Source organism: Sturnus vulgaris, chromosome Z (assembly GCF_052056855.1).
Source record: "Sturnus vulgaris isolate bStuVul1 chromosome Z, bStuVul1.hap1, whole genome shotgun sequence".
Lineage (NCBI taxonomy): Eukaryota > Metazoa > Chordata > Aves > Passeriformes > Sturnidae > Sturnus > Sturnus vulgaris.
The window spans coordinates 14723749-14741093 of record NC_142283.1 but is presented as its reverse complement, the minus strand read 5'-3'; positions in this window follow the sequence as shown (position 1 = coordinate 14741093).

The following is a 17345-nucleotide window of genomic DNA, read 5'->3' as shown; positions in this document are numbered from 1 at the left end:
TATTTGTACCCATAGGTATTTGAGGATGTAGAGGGATGTATGAAAGAAAACACAAGATTTTGATTAGTTGCTTAATAATTAAACATAAGTGGATAGGCAAAGGAGTATCAAGTAATGATATAAGGCAATCAGGGCAGAGCAGTAGTCCTAAAAGATACATAGAAGCACTGGAAATTATTGGTTTGACCACCTTCCTTATTTTTTCCGTATTTTTCCTTCAATGAGACTCCCTTTCTTGTTTCTTTGAATGTTTCTATCACTAAGTCTGGAGTAGTATTTTTTTGAACTTGTACTGTTTGTGTTACAAGAATTGTTTGAAAGATTAATTCAAACAAAATAGAAATTGTAAAAAAATAAATTTAAAACATTCTGGATCTTATTTTTTTGCAAATAACTACAAGGCAGATCACTGGGATTTCACTGCATTTACTGCTTGTCTTTACTGGACTTGATACATAACTCTTCATTTTTTATATTCTTGTGATACTGAAATTTTAATAATGAATTTTTAAGAATGCTAAACTTCCAAGAATCTACTGAGTAGCCTGTGGTTACCAGTAAACGATTGTCTTTATACAATCTGGTTATAGCTTCACAGACTGGGGTTTTTTTGGGTAGTACCTTCAAGTCCACAAATATCTTATCAACCTTCTGTATGTTTTATGGTGGTCATATTATTAGTGTTTTCATAATATCCGTAGTATATAGATAGACATTTCCTTATTTTCAGGTAATTTTTCAATTTTCTTTTTTTTTTCTTTTTTCTTTTTTTTTTTTTTTTTTAATTGTGGAAATTTTTTGTCCCTTTTGCAGTTTCATATTAGTGTCAGATATGAGTCAGACACTTAATTCTCCCCCTTGGATTTGTAGTCCAAATTTTATTCTCACTGAAATTTTTTCAAGGATTAAATCTTAATTTCCCAGTGTAAAATACATTGTAGAACAGTTTATGGTCTTTGAAAATACTTTTTTTTAATATTGTGGGGATTTCAGAATATTCTTTAGATTGAAATAGTTATTTTTATTTAACTATATCATATCAGTCCTTTTACAAAATCTTCTTGCCTTCAGAATGATCCTAATTATTCTGGAGTTTTCCTAAATATTGATATTTGTTTACTGACTCTTTTGATGGTAGGTTCTCTGAGTAAACTTACTCCCATTTATTTTATCATAGTTTACCCAAAAGTTTATTCCTGGAAATCAGCTTGAAAGGTTCACATCACAATCTTGTACCTTTTTAATATTTTTCAACATTTCATACATCCCCCTTTACCATTGTGTATTTCTGTTCTTTATGCCAAGGCCTATTACTCAGGCAAAGAAATTACACTAATTCCTTAGCCCTAGAATTTAGATAATTAGAAAAAGTGTTTACATTTAGTATTTGGTTTGGACTTGTTCTTAGCATTGGTTCTTCTGGTAGGTGAATCTATCAGGTGCATGGAAAGCTATGAGTCTTTCCTGCATAAGAATATGCAGTTTGTGGGAAGGTGTCATTTTTATTAGATTCATGTTTTAAAAAACTGTAAAACTAGAATATTGCAGCTCAAGTAGTAGTGCAGGCTTGCTGGGAAAATTCATTTTGAGGGGCTTATTTGTGCTACAAATAATACAATATAATGACTCTCTTGGGCTTTATAATGATGAATATTAACAAGTGACATTCGCCCCAAAAAAGTAAAACTATTTTAAATAAATCAGTAATTTTAACTTTTGTATTTAATTTTGAACGTTCTGCAGCACTGTAAACTCTGAACTTCAAAGTAAACTTTAACACTGTCTTAGTAGAATCAGTCTTATTCTTACAAGACCTATTATCAAAACTCGAGATGCAGTACTATAACCATTTTGTGTTTCACAACAAAATTTGATATGTGTGGCATTCAATTACATTTTCCATAACAAGTGGAAGAATTATCTGTTGACCATAAAAATATCATTGTTATACTGTGGTTTGCATTTGAAATGTTATGGCACAAATGTTATAGCAGCCATTGAGAATCCTGGTTCTAAACAGACACAAGCAACTAAGAGCTGAGTACATTGATGTAAACTACCAAACTAGATTAAATTAAGCATTTAAATTATTAATAGTACCATTCAAAATATATATATATACAACTTCAAGGTAGTATTTGTAGGGAGATTTTAATTTTTGTCATTTTCTGACCTATATCCTTATTTAACATATAATAATGTCATTCAATGTATTTCTTTGTGATTTTAGTCCTTATTCATTTACCTCTCTCGCAGCTTTTAAATGTGAGTATTCTGCCTGCTGTCATCTGCATCTGGGGCTTGAGCAGTTATAGAAATAGATGCCCTATGCCATCCTGGTTTCCTTGTAGCAAATTTATTTAATGCATACGTGCGTTTACAATAATACTGCTTGTTTTCAAGAAAAAAATAGATTATCTACCAGACTACTGGAGACGTATGCAGCAAAACTGCTTAATTTAGGTAAGAGTCACATCATCATTCTGGTATTGAACAATATGAAATATACATCTATTTTTTTGTACCCTGAAATATGTTTGTTTTCTCAGGACTATTAGAAAGAAACAAATATACAAACAAAACTTGTGAAAATTTACGTTGAACATTGCATACAACTTCTTACTGAAAATCCGCTGACATGACTCCATTTTCAGATATATATTCTAGAATTGTTAATGCATTCCAGTTAATAACATGATTGACCTTTTTATTCCAAACCCTTGGAGGAAAAACAAAAGAACAGGAGCTAAATATAAAGATAACATATGTAAAAGAACGATTATACTTCCTATGTATAGGGTTTATGAAATAAATATATCACATTTACAGTAAGAAAAGTATCTAAAACAGTGACAATACATAGTGTACAGCAAATGTCCTCTACAATATAAAATCTACTATTTATGTTTGTTTTATACTTGTTTATTCTTGCAGAAATCCACACTTTAGCTGGATTAAGTCCAGAGCATAATGCTCCAACTTTGGAGGTAACTCCAGTTTTTGCAGGGAATTGAGCCTACACAGATGACCTACACAGGATACTTACAACATAAATATTTTTATCATTCTATCCTAAACAGAAAAGTCCACATTTCATCAATACTATATCTTAGTAGATGTTTGCAGTTTGGTAATATAATAGATGAGGGCGTTTAGATGAAGGTGCACACAGGACTGAAGTTTGTATGTTCTTTTAAAAAAACATCATTAACAATTCAGCAGGAGCTCATAGGAATCAAAGTGGACGTTTTCAGTTGTGTATTCTGGGAATGTAAGAGATGTGTAGAAAATGCATCAACAACACCAGAAACATCTAAAGATAGGCAAAATTACTTTTTCCTTTATCATCCCCATCAACCTCCTTGAAAATCAAACAAACAGAAAGAAACAAGGAAATCTCCACAACCTTTGAAAAGGTAATAAATATTTCCTATCAAAGTCCTTAAATAAACTGAGACATAAAGGTCCAAATTGTGCAAGTAGGCTTTTCCAATTAAAAAAACCCACAAAACAACCACAACCCCCCACAAAACAAAACAAAAAAAAAAGAACCCAGTTAGTTTTACTGTCATAATGTTCTTCCTGACTTCTTATAGCTGTAGGAGACAAAATTTTGCAAAAATTTTGCAGTGTTTTGATTTGGTTTGGGGTTTTTTGGGTTTTTTTGTCATTAATAGTTGCATTTTTCATTAAAATATCAGTCTTCACAGACAACAACCTTATTAAAAGCCCTTTTGGCCAGTTTCTTCTGGACAGTCTCTACCATCTGCATTTCTGTATGTCTGGACCCCATTCTCAGTATAATTTGTTGGAGGGAAGAATAAAAAAAGTCTACAACAGAACCTCAGAGACAATTTCACACATCTGTTCCTGCAGGTGATCTTTCATTCTTTTTCATTTATAATTAATGAAAAATAATGGTGCTGACACAAGTTAATTACTATGAAAAATTACAGTTTATGCTATTCATTATTTTAAAGGCAAATTACTTGAGCTTTTCAAACACTGTGCCTAAGCAATTAGAAGTGTTCATAAGGATTTCACCTGTGATTTTTTTTTTCATGACTTTGCACTCTGTAGTGAAAGGAACACACAATGTTTTTCATTAACTGCTGAGGTAACACAAGAGATATTAATCACTAGTCCTGTATCTAAGGAATGAAAATTAAGAACAAACTGAGCATATGCTGATGTATCAGAGGTCAATCAATACAGAAAAATATTCATTATAGGTAAAACTTTCTCAACTTATCTACAAGAAATGTTATTAAACCATGTGATTTGAAAAAGATTTAATGTAAGTATTTTAGAAATACTGTCATATCTTTACCAAAACATTAAACATTACATAAAACATTCGATCTTTAAAAAATAGAATATCCGCTTAATTAACACATTACAATTTGAATAATGTTTATTCTATATCTTGCTTTTCTTATAAATATACAAACCAAAAATGTATATGTGATATTTCTCATAGTTATAAATATTGTATATTTGAAACATATTAAACAAGTCTAATGTATCCAATATCTGAGAACAGGTTGCTTTGCTTTTTATTTTAAAAGTTGGATTGAAGAGAAATAGTTTTGTTTTGACTGCACATCACTGGTATACTTTGAATAATGCGTGGATTAACACAAAAACTAGCTCAAGAAGTGCTGTTAAACCTGCTTATCTTTCATGTAATTGGCTTTTAGACAAATCCTACTTCATTATTCATCAATCTACTGCTATATTAACCTTATAGAAATCATATCAGTTTCAGGACAAGGATTATCATGAATCACAAACCACAAACTGTAAAACAGCACTTCAATATAAATTAAACATCTGATCCCCAAAACAAAACCAGACTGCCAGGACAAGATTTGCAACATAATAGAAATCACAGGAAGCATAAAAAGTAGTACATGGAATGAAAAAATAACCTAGAATTCCATACTTTAAAAATATTGTAGACAGTAAGTACTATGATTTCCATAAATATTTTACTCCTGACTGGAATGCCTCACTTGAGTGTATCAATCTGATATACAAGAAGTTACGAAAAGGCAAAAATTTCTAGAGGATCAAAAGCACAGAGGGAAATAATCTGTCGGGAATTAACTAACTTTAACACATTTGTCAAATTATATTTCTTTTGGAATATGAAAATAAGTTAACTGAAAACTTTTAAACCATGTATGTAATACCTCTCTTGATCCAGAAGCTAGGATTTATCTTAATTTATTTATGTATTTATTTGTGCATTATAAATAAGTCTTGGTAAGAGCCAGAGTGCCTATTAGATCACCAGCAAACTGTAAATATAACTGAGCTCTTATTTTAAATTTGTGGCATTGCTGCTAGGCATTTCCAGAGCAAATGTCTGCAAACTACAAACAGATTGTGCCTTTGCAATTCAGACCAACACTCACTGCAGACTATTCCAGTACCACTGAACTCATTCTCATTTGAAGCTAATAAATACATGAACTCAGGGTCTTCAAATCTTGGAGTCTATTATCTAGACGTTAACTATCTGTTCCTCCACATCTCTGTTGCTTGCTTACATTTCATGCAATAGATTAAATTCAGTGGGCATACTCACCACCTCTGCCCAAAAAAGTGAGAAAGGTATTTATTTAGATTCTCTATCTTCTGATCTTGATTGATACACTACCAGAATATAATTTTAAAAATAATTGGCAATCAAGAATATGGGTCCATCACATCAATAAATAGTGTCATTTATGTTACTCTCGTTGATGTAACTAAGCTTGAGATGCCTGTGACTTGTGGAAGATGGGAGGACCCATTACCTTTTACATGTCTGTGATTTTTTAAATCAAAATTGTTAATGGGTATTTTAAATCACTAAGTGTGGGAGTAACAGAATAGGGGCAATGGATAACATATTTTTTTTAAAGTTTGATAGCATGAAAATCTTTCACAAATTATTTCAAACAGTATTCATAAAGTAGGACTCACGGAGTATTATAAAGCTTAATTCATAGTTTACATTTAATATCTTCTAGAGGGATAAATTTGAAAAAATTGACTTCTAATAATTTGAGACTATTTTAGAGGTCCACCTATAATCTCATTACTAAAGGCAATAATAAAGAAGATATGACAGTCAGCACAGTGTGCCTATTACACATTTACTTGCACATTTTAAATTATTTACCATAAATAACTGGACAATGAAAAATAAAATCTTAAAGATTAGTCAAATGATTAACTAAAAAGTGCAAAGGTCAGATAATTGCACTGTATGTAATGTTTGTAAGTAAATGGGTCTGTTAACTGGTTATAGACCCAAAATAAAGAAATCAGTCCCTTATCTATCTACATTTTAAAATAACATGAAAGATTCGGGGAGTTGAAAGTACACCGTGTTTTAGACTTCTCTTCACTATATTTTGTTCCAGATTAAGATAGAAAACAAACAAACAAACAAACAAATCAGTTTTTTCCAGTTTGGTGACTTCTGAACATCCTGGGGTTTGGCAAATGTAGAATGTGTGTAAAACAGGCTGGAGTAATAAAAGCCCTCTGTCAGTGGGTCCCAGAAGAGGGATCTTCATACTTATAGCTGAGGTTCAGCATTTTAAACCCACAAGATCTGAGATCAGATGGCAGTCACACAGATTGAAAGAAATCTGAAAAAATACATGTTGCTATATCTACCTCTGTAAAATAACCTCAGAGCTTTTCAGCTATTTTTCCCCAAATAGTCCAAGACCAGAATCAGGCATTTTCAATATGCAATTTGTCTCATTCTAATGTAATTTTCTAATATAGGTCAAAAGAGATGTGCCCAGAAGTTCATGATTTATCCCTGTGGATTACAAAGTGAGCCCAGGGTAAATAAGTCAGGGACTCAATGTAAACTCATTGTAAATGTCAAAAGGCTGATGAGATGAATCCCTCTTCGTGGCATGAAAAGTCTTCACAGCCCTGCTATAAACTGAGACAGAGACACCAGCAATCAGAAAGAAGCCTGAGAGAAATTATTTGTGATTGCTGGAAAAAGTTATCTATCAGCTGAAAGAATGTCTCCTGCCCCGTACCTGTCTGCAGCCTGGACAACAAACCATGAGCCATCATCAGTCTTAGTCAAAGGGGAGGTTAGCAGCTGGCTGAACAGTTAAGTCTTTCCCCTCCCATTAGCCTCCCTTAGAAAAACATCTTTATTCACTCTTAAATTCCTCTTCTTCCTGTGTTATCTACCTGGAAAATAGAAGTCAAGCAAATTTGTTTTGAATTTCTAGGAGTGATACCAACTGATATTTTCTAGCACAAGACACAATCAAGAACTACTATTCCTTCTTTGTTCTGCTTAAAAGTTCTCACAAAATGATGCTCAAACTAACCTGACTCATTTTGATAGGCAAAACAGGAAGGACTTAGATAAGCAGCAGACACAGAACATCAATCAGGAATTCACAAGTAGCAAGTCACAAGCAGATAGAGAGTATAGTTAAATTTCACTTAAACATATTTGGATAAAAATGCAGTGAAATCATGCTTACTGTCTTGCATAAAATTAATTGAGTCCTTGGCTGAATTTTATGCAGACTGAATTTCTCTGCTGAATTGCAAAATTTTGAATTTTGAAAATCAAACAGAAAAAATAATTCCATTTCAGTATGGCAATTCAGAATCTGTCTGGCTGATGAATCCCATTTTAAACTTGCATTTTGATATTTTCTTCAAAAGACAGAAATGTAGCATCCTAATCCCATCTAAGAAAAAGACAATGATTCCTTGGACCTGTGTGGCTTTTATTCAGTGCTCATTTGTTCTGTTCTGGTCTACAGTTCAGCTTAAGTTTGATGTATCATATTAATCTATTTTGTAGAAGTTGATCAATTAACTTGAGAAAACTCTGTGTAGTGTTGATTCAATCATATAACAAGCATAATTTAATACAAATCATGCATCAGACATTGATTTTTCTCAACTGCTTGGTAGAATTAGCATCACTAAAAGATGCAGCCAAGCTGAACTAACAATATTAAGCATTTCTGCAATTTATCTCTTGCTATAATGAACAGTAAGTGATATAATGACCAACAAGATTAATGATAAAATAAACATGCTAGTTAGATTCACTCCACAGTTCAATTCAAGACAGTGTGACTTGAAATAATAACTGGGAATGCTAATATAAAGATGAACTTATTAGTGAAATTTGAAAAAAAATATTTATCCAGTAGTTATTTTTTAGTTATATAAATTTCAAGTTCCCAGAATTACTGCTGCTAGTGTTAATATCAGTAGATAATCTGGGGAAAAAAAAAAAGCCCAAACATAAAAATTTCAGAATAATTCAAATATTTTTGCTATTTAAAGCCATAAAAATAATTTTCTATTTCTTCACAAGCATCAACAATTTGTTTTGGGTTTTTTTAGCACTTTTTATTTATGTTAAGAAACCTACCATTCACATGAAGCTTTTAGATTTTGGACCAGAACAAAAGGAAACAGAAGTTCAGTATAAAAGAAAAAATGATGGAACTGTTTATGAAAATAAATTATTAGAAATGTCTTCTGTTTTAATTTATAGCAGATATAGTTAATACTGAAAAATCATGCTGACTCCTTATCAGTGGTCAAATTTCATTTGTTACATTTCTGTTCTTGTATTTTTCTGCTTGTGTGTGTGTGTTTTATTATTGTTTGGGTTTAGTGGTTTTTCTGTTTTGCTGTTTTGTTGTTCTTTTTTTTTTTCCCAACACTCTAAAAATCTCGTTCTCTGCTGAAAACACTTGCCACTGGCACAGATCCTGCTCTGCTCTCTAGTGTCATCTCCCAGGAAAGCAGAAGTCAAGCAAATTTGTTTTGAATTTCTGGGACTGATACCAACATATTTTCTAGCACAAGTGTAAGGGTCGGTCCAAAGTTTCCCTCATTTTTTTCTCTCGACCATCTCAAGGAGACCTCGAGGATCCCCACCCAGGCTGACTCCCAACAATGGTTTCCTGGCCTGGCCACGATGGATGCTTGTCAGGTGACTGTGTGCTGGTGTATTGTGTTCACTGGACTGTGCTGTTGTGGCACCAACCAGAGACTGTGTTGTACCAACTGGAGACTGGATGTACTACCATGACCTCACCTGTCTCCTACAGAACCACACAATGGTCCATAAATCTTCCCACTTTTTGGCCAGAGGCCACTCACTTTGAAAAAGGACTATAAAAGAGTGACCCTCTGGAGAAGACCCTTGGAGATCTCCCCACGGATGAAGACTCGTCTGTTGGCTGGCCCATGAGGATGTCTGTCTCATCTCGTTGGTAGCTATTTTCCCATCCCCTTCTTTTTCTCTCTCTATACTCAGTTTCCTATATCTTTCCCCTCTATTACAACTGAGTTGTTGGCATTTAATAAAAATGAATTGCTGTTGTTGAATAAACTGATTTGTCCCCTGCATTTTGCCTGTTTGCACCTCTGAGATCAAACGAACCATCACGACCCCCGCTCTGTATTAATCGCAGATTGTGACAAGTCACAGTTTTCAGAAGGAAATCAAATGTTTAGGTTACCAAGCTGTAAAGAAGGTCCCTTGTGACCACAGAGAGTTACTAGAATTTTGGACTGACCATAAGTCTAGTTTACTATCGTGTTATGAGCTACTGCAGATATTCTGTTTCATGGCATCAATGCTCTCATTGCATTGAAAGTTGCCTAACTGCAGTGTAATTTCTATGAAGTTTAATTTCAAATGCCTAATGGATGAGAAGGACAATGTTGAATGCCACAAACGGAATCAATAATGAATAATATTTTGTATTTGGTGATAGAAAACTGAATAATTCTTGCAACTACTCAGCCAAACCATGTCACTTCGATTTTACATACCAAACACAAAGAATTGTTTTTATACTGGTTAAGACTTTTTCTTAGCAATTTGTTGGCAAGTAATTTCAAAATGCTAATTGCAAAATATCCGAGTGCTTTGTGCACAACAAATCAGTTGCTTTTTTGAGTATTTTTTTGTAAGCGAAGTTTTGAGAGTTTGTTTTCCATATGCTAAAAGAACTTGAACGTAGTGGCAAGATGCTACTGTTTCTGAGATCTTCAGCAATGGCAAGATAAGTCATGAAGCAACATTGACAGCTGTTTCATTAATTTACTATAGTCTGGACTAAAAAAAATTCATTTATATATTTTTAAAATTTAATAAGCAATCATAAATACAGATAAACAGTGTATCTTAAACACCACTCTGCACTACTTCTTTTTGTGTCAATGATATGAAAAATAATAATAGCAAAGTCTTAGCTTTCGATTCCACAGCCTACACAAACTACCTAATCAGTGATAAAATATCCATGAATATTCATTAAAATTCTTTACTATTTTATTATTACTATGGTCATAATTCAACTCCCCCACCCTCCAACAAAACAAACCAGGGAAAAGCAAAAAAGAAGTAAAATTTGAGATAACAGCTTTTTGAAATTTTTGTTATGTATTTCTTAGTTGAGCAAATCTAGAAATTAATCATCTCCACTGAGCAAAGACAGGGAAGAAATTTCCTTTGTACTCAGTCAAATGGTGAAGATTTCAAATGTTCTACAATGCCAAAATTGTTCTGCTTTACCAGCATTGTCCTTCAAAACACAATTTAGGACTTTAGTATATCTTGACAGAGTCTCTGTTTTTTACAACAGTTTGAAAAGTTTCCTCTACCTCACTATAATATCAAAATTTGGCTTGCTTATAGCAGTATGGTTGAATATAGACTTTCCAAATTTTCCCTCTGTAACAGAATAATTCTCATTATCAATTTTCAAATGTAAAAGGTTGGTTTTTTGTCATTATAAATTTACTCGACTTAAAAATATTAATTGAAAGAGGATGGTTTGGTATTCCATTTATGGGATATCAAAGACTGAGGAAGACAAAGCTTTTAAAGGAAAATATCAGAAGCTACAGAGATTTCACCCACCACACCAAATCCATGATGTCACAATTATTCTTTCAGACCTTAGCCTGAGTCCTTAAGACTTAAAGACATTTACAAGGCAGGGTCAAGAATTAAAGAAGCTGAGTGAGCTGTTTGTTGTGACCTGTGAGTGGAGAGATTGGAAGTTACAAGCAGGAGCCAAAATAAAAACAACTCATCTTGTAGTTTGTCCTTCCCAGAGGCAGATATCAAGGACAATTTTTGAAGACTGAGTAGAAGAAATCTGGAAGATTTCTTTCCTGAAGAATGTCCAAACATAGACTGCTTTTCCATTCAGGATTGCATCCCAAAAGACTCTGACAACCAGGCCACTAAATAGTCTAAAGTTTGCCCACCAGAAGTCCAAGGCAGCAGTTCTGCTGATCCTGGTTGTTACTTCTCTGGCCATTAAAGTTCTATCATTTAAATTCTGTGTCCAAGACAACCTCCAGTCATCATACCACCTATAAATCCTTCTCTATTTGCAAAGAGGTCCAGTGGGGCTCTATCTATAAATTTCCATTCACCAACTATGTCAGGAAGTATCTCCCACACAGGAATGCTCCCTCCAGGCTTCTAGATTGTTTCCTCCTACATGTGTTGCATTTCCAGCAAATATCTGATAAGTTGGAGGCCCTCACAAGGGCAAGAACTAGATTTCTACCAGCTACTTGCAGAATATTCCATCTGTCTCTTCATGCTGGTTGGATGCTTTGATAACAGACTCCAACCAGGATATCTGCCTTGCTGGCTATTCCCAGCTCTTCTAAACACTTAACCCTGTTTTCACCATTGCCAAGATCAAGCCAGTAAATACACCTCCTGGAATAAAAAAAAAAAACTCTCCTATGCCTTCTGAGGAGTTTGTAGCCATCTGTTGCAGCATTTATGGTGGGGTTCCTTAATCACCCACCATGTTTCTGTGATTGCAATTATATCATCATTTTCCTGGATTTCAACTTCTCATGTTTGTTGTCCATGCTGCCATGAGTTACTGTAGATTCACTTAAGCTGAGCTATTGGTCCCACCATCTATTTGGGTGGAGAAACCCTAATTCCTACGTGAAAATTCTCAATTTTTTTCCCGTGGTTTCTAACACATCAGCAGCTATTACACCTCTGCTGCTGGGTGTATCTCCATTCCATGGTTCCACTGAGGTTACTATGATGCTATGGACATTCCTAAAGGGATGTTTCAAATGTACTCTTGTGTACCCAGCATATGACAGAACAGACCAAGGGACCTTGACAGCAGACATCAGGCTTTGATGCACTGCCTCCAGACTTTCCTCTAGTGAGCCTGGTTCTAGCTTTTCCCTCTTCAAATCTAGTTTAATGGTCTTTCAACAAGCCCTGACAAACCCCTGCACAAAGATCCTTTGAGGCAGGTGTATCACATCTGCTGCCAGCAGGCTCAGTGTTTTGTAACATGAATTAGACTAGAGTAGACGAGATTAGGCAAGGCAACACCAGAACAGTGCCAGCTGGAAGTGACTTACAGTGATCATCTAAGCTAAGTGTCAAAATATCAAATTCTGCACACTTTTCAAGTTTGTCTTTCTGCACTTGGGACTTCTTCTGGTTGGCTAGTAGAAATTTAACTTTAGTATGTTTGTTTACTTTTTTTTTTTGTGATTTTGCTGTTTGTTCGTTTTTTTATTTTGTTTTGTTTTCTCTTTTTTTCCATGAAAGTAAGAAATTACAAGGAAGGAGAAAAAAATAAAGCTCAGGTTAGAAGTTTCAATAAAAGATATGTATGTCAAAATATATATCCAGTATTTATTAAAATTAATCTGAATGAAAAAGAAGAGGTACAAAAAGCATATTGGCTAACAATAAAGGTTCTAGAAGAAATCTGAAGCTATTGAAACTTATCCTTTTATAGAAAAGAGTCCCAAAGCAAAATTCCCATAATGCACTAGAAAACTGAGAAATTCTGAAAATGGATGAAATTATTTCCTAACCATGTCTTAATTGGTGTTCACATTGCTGTCAGGAAGTCCTTTACTCTTTCCTAGGTTGCTTCACTTGATTTCATGGCAGGAAAACCAGCTACAGTTACTTTAGCCACATACAATTTTTAATTTTGATCGTTTTACCCAGTAATTCCATGCAATGACTATATATCATGTAAGCAATGTCTTTTCATTTGCCCTGGATTTATTTGCTAATACTTTGAGAGCCCCTTTTTTCTGTTATGGTAGGTGACTATTAAAGAGGGATTGATTACCATCGAAACTTTGTGATTTCCTTAATGCATCCAAGTCCCTTGTTTATTTCTTTCTAATTTGTGCTATCTTTTCTTGCATATAAAGCCAAACAACTTCACAATACACCTCTTCATCCCTTCAGGTTTCCATTTATAATTTGAAATGAAGACAGCACATTATCTGCCTGGTTCTTCCCTGACAGGAGTAGTCAAGTACATCTGCATAAGATAAGGGTCTGGCTGTGAGAAAAAAAAAGATTATGCCTGTGTGAACTTCTGCTGATAGAAACCAGTGTTGGTGCTTTTGAAGGCTTTGAGCATCTGTGGGTAATACGAAGAAAATAAATAATGTTAAATTCTGTTGAGATCTAGCCTTTACAAGGCTGGACAGCTGATAAATCTAGGTAATAAATTTTTCCCGTTCTGTTCCCTTTTCTTACTACGTTTTGCCATCTGATGGTCTTCTCACCACTACATTTTTCAACCTGTCATGCATCCAAGCAAGTAACTGATATTCTGATATTCTTAGGTGTGTCTGCCTCTTTGTTGCACACTCACATTTGACCCTATCTATCAATACAAGGACACCTGTGATGTAGTTGGCAGCCAAAAACTGCTACTGAATTCATGTGGTCAGAAAAATTTTGGAGAAAAACTTTTTCACTGATGTTCTGTGTATAATTTAAAATGTTCATGTTAATGCACGTTCCTGGACAAATTGCAACATCTTTCTTCATCGGTGCTTCATCTTTCATATTGGTGATTAATATCTTTTGATCAATATGGTGTCATTTACAGTCATACAAATCCAAAAGAAATTTCATGAAAAATAATAAATAAACGAAAAAGAAAATAATTTGTATTAGAAGTACATTTACAGTAAGGGCTCATCGTAGAGAAAGAATGGCTTGTGAGAGAAACCAGGGACAGGATAATAACTTCATTAAAGAAAAATAGTCCTATTTCTTGCAAATATCCTGGCATACGCTCTTAGAGTGTTTATCATATCTTTCAATATTCTTGTTGGATTATATAGTTTTAGTTTGGTCCTAAGGGAGCTGGCAGAAATCCTTGCCAAGCCACTGTCCATTCTCCAGCAGTCCTAGCTAAGCAAAGAGCTCCCATTTGACCTGAAGTTATCAAGTGTGGTAAGGAGGATCTGGGACCTACCAGCCTGTCAGTCTGACCTGGGTGCAGGGGTAGATTGTGGAGCAGATCATTGTGAAAGACATCTCACAGTAAGTACAGGAAAAGTAGGAGATCATGAACACAGATTTATGAAAGGCAAGTCCTGCTTAACTGGCACATTTATATTTAGAAGTCTTCATTTTTACTTGTTAATTCCTGAGAGAACTGGGGTGGTTTAGCCTGCAGAAAAAGAGGCTCATCTCTCTCTTTTCCTGAATAAAAAGTGATAGGACAAGAGGAAATTACTTCAAGATGCACCAGGGAAAGTTTAGATTTTCTTTACCAAAACAGTTGTCAAGCACTGGAACAACTGTTCAGGAAAGTGGTTAAATCATCATCCCTGGAGGTTTTTAAAACATGTATGGATGTGGCACTCAGGGGCATGGTTTAATGTTGGATCTGGCAGTGTTGGGTTAACTGTTGGACTTAAGGATCTTAGAGGTCTTTCCCACTCTAAAGAATTCTTGATTCTATGATTTTAGTCTTTCTCTTAAGAATGATGCATAAAATATTTGTTCTGTCACACAACATTGAGGAATGCAAATTTTGGGTCAGGAAATATTAGATAATGTTCTAAGATATGGAAAATGGTCTATTAAGAAATGGACCTGTATAGTAAATGAAATGGAGCTGTACAGTAAATGAATTCCCAAAACCAAAAGGTTCCTAATTGATAGAAAAACTTGCAATCAAAATATAAAATGAAAATATGACACAAGAAAGCAGCAGATAACCTTCAGAAAATCTCTCAAGTATTTTTAATATATTTTAATACAATTTGATCACATTTATCATCTCCTTTCAAATTTATTAAAACCAAATTGATTTTTCTTTCTTGTTTCCAAAAGGAATTTATTTTATTGCTTAATTTACAAGCCCTACAGTACAGCAGATCATGAGAACACAGATGGCAGGTCTCAGCAGTCAATGATGTTGTGATATCACTGACTCTTCCTATAGCACCACAATTTGTTTTCCTGTTATGCCATTCTGTGAGCAACCATAGAGAGAAAAACATTACATAAAAAATTTGAATTTAAGTTGAATTTAAATTCAACTCATTATTATATGAATTATAAATGCTAAGAGGGAGAACAGATATGATAACAAGTCTGCATGGATCATCACTAAGCAGATTTATTTTCAATTCTTTTTTGCTGTGAGATTTTTTTGAAAATAATTATGCACTTTAAGTTTACCATTTGTTGAGGGATTTCAGTCCTAAATGCTCTGCTCTTAAGATGCTTTGATATTCACAGAAGGAATGATAACAGTGAGCTTTTCTGTGGTGGAATTCCTAATTGCAGGTGTTAATGCAACTTCACGGGATGTTCATTTCATGTTTTCCAGCGATCAAAGAAAATCTGTTTTGGCTGAATATAATAATGTAAGAAATGTATTCTTCTTAGAAGAAATACCTGCTTAAATTCCATGTCCTGGGTAGTCTCATATTCTACCATTTTTCACAGCATAGAAACTGCAGCCCGAATTCTTGAAAATTAGCAAGGACATATTTCCTATTAGTGTAAATAAATGCACTCCTAGTGGAATCAATGGACAGAAATGGACACAAAAGAGCATTATTCCCGACTAATGACTAATTGTGGTTTGAAGAATTTTAGCTTTTTTTTTCTTTTGATTCAAGAAGACATCATTAGTTTAAAATAATGCTTATCCATCTCTTAACTGTGATGTTAGGAATTGTAGATAAGTATGTGCCTATATTTTCCTGAGTAGGGCAGATACTAGGAAAAAAAAAAAAGGAAAAAACCCCAAGATTACTATGATAGAACTTTGTTCTCCCTAAACAGACTAAATTTTAATCTTTCTTGTATGCATCATGTTACTTTCTTCTCTCTATGGTGATATTTGAGGAACAATTTAAAAGCTTTCAATTTGCAGTTTTTCAGGCTTTGACTCATTTCTAATGGGTAAACTTGTTTTAAAATAGGTCTATAACTATGTATAAACACACATTTTTATTATATAACTATAAATTATTACATAAATGTCCAGTGGACAGTATCATTGCAGGTAGTGTTTTTACATTTAATATTTAATTTTAAAATAACTTAGTATTTTTGTTATTACTTATGATTCAAAATTCTGTATCATTATGAAGCTTCAGGGTCAACTACTGAAAAATCAGTAAACAAATTTCAGTTACAAGTACAATCTTAATCCTATAGTAAATAACATAAAAATAGCCTTTCTTGCCTGGTCATATTCCTTTTTTCCACAGTGTTTTTGTGTCAATCAGAATCAAAACAGATATGAAAGAAGTCAGAACTTTCAACTGAAAGCTACTGAAAAATGAAAATTTCTTACTCTGAATTTTGCAGGACATTGGAAGCAGGTATCTGAACTGTGTTTTTCTTTTTTTCCTTGGGTTTCCTCAGCCTTTCCCAATACATTAATCTCTTTTCTTCAGTTCTGGATTTGAATTGAAGATGGCTGATATTACTCTGGTGTGATGGGACTGCTTCAACAGATCAAAATTACATACTTGCACATTTTTCTGATGAGGCCAAAAGCAGATGTATTAAAGTAATAAATTATGTTCTAAATAAAGTTGCACAGTTTTGTGGTATGAAATAACTAACTACTAAATATAAAATAAAAACCTTGTGTAATTGGTAATTGGTAATGCTACACTTCAGAGCTCACATAATACCTTGGATATTGCTGCTGATAGAGTCACAAGAATAAAATAGGAAAAGGAAGAGGAAAAGAAATAGGAAAAGGAAAAAAGATGAGATAAGTGACTCTCTTGGGAGGGCTCCTAAGTTAGATACACACAAAAAAATTTCCATTTATCTTCCTAGCAAATTTCAGTTACAAGAAGATGCTGACACTGCTATTCTTCGTGTTCATCCAAAAAAAACTGGCAAACCCCCTCTTTTTGATGGATATCATCATCCTGAAATACCTTTCTTTTGAAAATCACCTTCTGCAAATAAAAGTTGGCTGGGATTCTACCACATATTAAATTTCCAACAAGGTTAAGAT